General features: G+C 43.0%; 1 long non-coding RNA gene across 1 annotated transcript in view; it reads left to right on the forward strand.

Moving 5' to 3' along the window:
• The window catches only part of LOC138026765 (uncharacterized), a 14114-nt gene extending 11768 nt beyond the window's left edge, over positions 1 to 2346 (forward strand). Inside the window, exons 3-4 of the long non-coding RNA XR_011127338.1 lie at positions 1027 to 1155; positions 2155 to 2346. This is a non-coding gene — a long non-coding RNA (uncharacterized lncRNA). The remainder of the gene's footprint in view (positions 1 to 1026; positions 1156 to 2154) is intronic.
• The last annotated feature ends 154 nt before the right edge of the window (positions 2347 to 2500 follow it).

Consider the following 2500-nt stretch of genomic DNA (forward strand, 5'->3'; position numbering starts at 1 on the left):
TCACTACTTGTCTTGTATATAGAAACGTGTTAGCATTACAACGACATGATTCACATGCGAAAATCAATGAGATTTGTATCAAAGCAAAGTCAACTCAAGCCTCGCTTTTATGCAAAGGCCTGGTAGCTGAGCACAGAACTGCAAAATTGTCCAGTCAGGACGCAGCTCCTTACAACCTCTATTTTCATTGAATCCCTTTAAGACGCAGCTCTACTGTGTTGTACGTCATGGCCCACTTTTTCTTTTGTATTGTGTCCATTGTTTCCTGAACTAATCCCGAGAGTCGTTCCGAGAGCTGCGTGGCGGCCTAAATGGTATATTTGAAGGTGTTATGGCGCAGACAGCGGACCAATTTCTTTTACGAAAATCTTTTACTTATCCTACCATTTGCGGCGCCGGGCGTAAGACGCCATGTAAATTCACTGTGGTAGTACCAGTCGTGATAATGGCGTTACTAAGGCCTTTAAGTAAGATCTGCGCAGTCGTCAACAAGAACGCCACAGAGCAACAATATCATACATGGGCGTAGCCAGGATTTTTCAAAGGGAAGGAGGGGGGGGGCGGGGGGGGGGGGGGTCACACTGTGTCAAACAGAGGGTACTCGCGCTTTCGCAAACTGAATATTGTAGGTTGTTTGAGTAAAAAACTGCTGCTGCCGTTGTCATAGCTTAATTAAAAGAGGAAAATAATCGTGCTGCTCGCGCTCCTCGCATTTTAGCACATATTTCTGAGGTACTCTGCACAACAAAGAAGTGAAATCACCAAATTTGAGGTTTTTACGATAGCGGCGAGCTCTTTCGTTCCCTATTTTTACTCTGAAACCGCTCTTACCAATGTATTTCTAGGATACTTAGCTCAAATTGAAGTAATCGATTTACCATGGCAAAGTTATTCTTGACATGACGTTTTAGTTGATGTCGCGGTCGTAGATCTTTAAGTCCCTACTCTTAGAATTTGAATGCTTTAGGAATGTATGATCAGTTTACAGGAATCGAATTCACGACATTCGAAATCATTTCTCTATAGCACCAAAGCTTGATCATGAATTGGTCGAGCGGGGACCATGGAGTATAATAAAACACAAGGCTGCATTTCGTCCTCGACAGTCATCGCGTTCTGGGAGGAAGGAAGCGTTGCAGAAAGAGCATGTTGAAGGTAAATTTAGAGCACTGGTTCAGCCAAATTATGGCCAATTAGATCGGGCACGAAGACCACAACGCCTCTGCTTGGTCTTCAAGTAACCGCACGAGGGAATTATCGTGCTTAATCAGCAAAATTAGGGATCTTGCAAGGAACACAATGCCGCTCGTTTTTTTTTTCGCAGAATCTAGTAGTAGTCATGCTAATAATAGATATTATTATATGACTAGTCCAGTGAGCGGGCAAGATGAACCAAACCCTACGCTGTAATTGGCTACCCGAGCGGGCAAGATGGAGCTATGATACTGCCCGCTTAGTTCCGAAAAATCAAAGATCATTTTATTTGATGTATTTTTCCATAATAAATCCTTTATTGACCAAGCTTGTTCGGTCAAAATGGCTGGATATTGGCCTCGTTCGTTTTTTTGCGTGTTTATGGACCTCGACTTCATCTCGGTCCATGAATACGCAAAAAAAAGAACTTGGCAAATATAGAGCCATCTTGACCGAACAAGCTTGGTCAATAACCCATATATACCGAAAACGGATGGACAGTATACCATTGCAGATTGAAACGTCTGGGTTATGGACTTTTGGTATGATTTCATGTGTTGCAGGAGGACAAAGAGCAGTCAAGTGATCGATTGAGTGTAGTAAATGAGTGGCTGTTGGCGCCTTTAGGGCTAGCTAGCTCATGGTGTCGTTGTGGATGCGCGATGGAACTTTAAGTGACTTATTGGTTAACCCACCTAAGCAGTAATCTGATCCGGGATCGACTCCTGATTAGGCAAATTTTGTCACTCAGTTTTCTCATGCTTGGTGTGTGTTGATTATCATTCCCTTACGGTTCAGAAAGGTCTATCGTGCGATATGAAACTTATTCAAAAACTCTTCTAATTAAAGTAGCTCTATGACAATCCCGTGCATAGGCTTGGTATGACAGTTCTGGGCGCCTCGTAACCTCAAATAAGCAAATTCCAACGTCTGTTTATCTCTTTTATCTTCATTTTTCAGATGTTGTGAACCCTGTTTAATTCCTTGCTAGCTTTGCTTCAAAGAAGAGAAAACATTAACGCGGTTGGGCTCGCACAATTAGTTACGGCTGTTACCCACTTAGGCACCATTACTTTGTATTTTTATCCATGCACCATGCATCAATAAACCAAATGCTCTATGACAGTCCAGTCATGCTTTTGCTCCTATAAATTTGCTGTTGTCTTGTCATCTCCCCCTTCCCTTTCTCTAGCCTTCTCGTACACCTACGTTATGGGCATGTCATTAACACCCCCTAAACTCGTGGCAGCCATCTTGGATTTGTCTAAGTGGGCGTCATTTTGAGTAAAGTGGTCCAGTCATCCGG

This window comes from Montipora capricornis, chromosome 12, assembly GCF_036669925.1.
Source record: "Montipora capricornis isolate CH-2021 chromosome 12, ASM3666992v2, whole genome shotgun sequence".
In the NCBI taxonomy this organism is placed as follows: Eukaryota; Metazoa; Cnidaria; class Anthozoa; order Scleractinia; family Acroporidae; genus Montipora; species Montipora capricornis.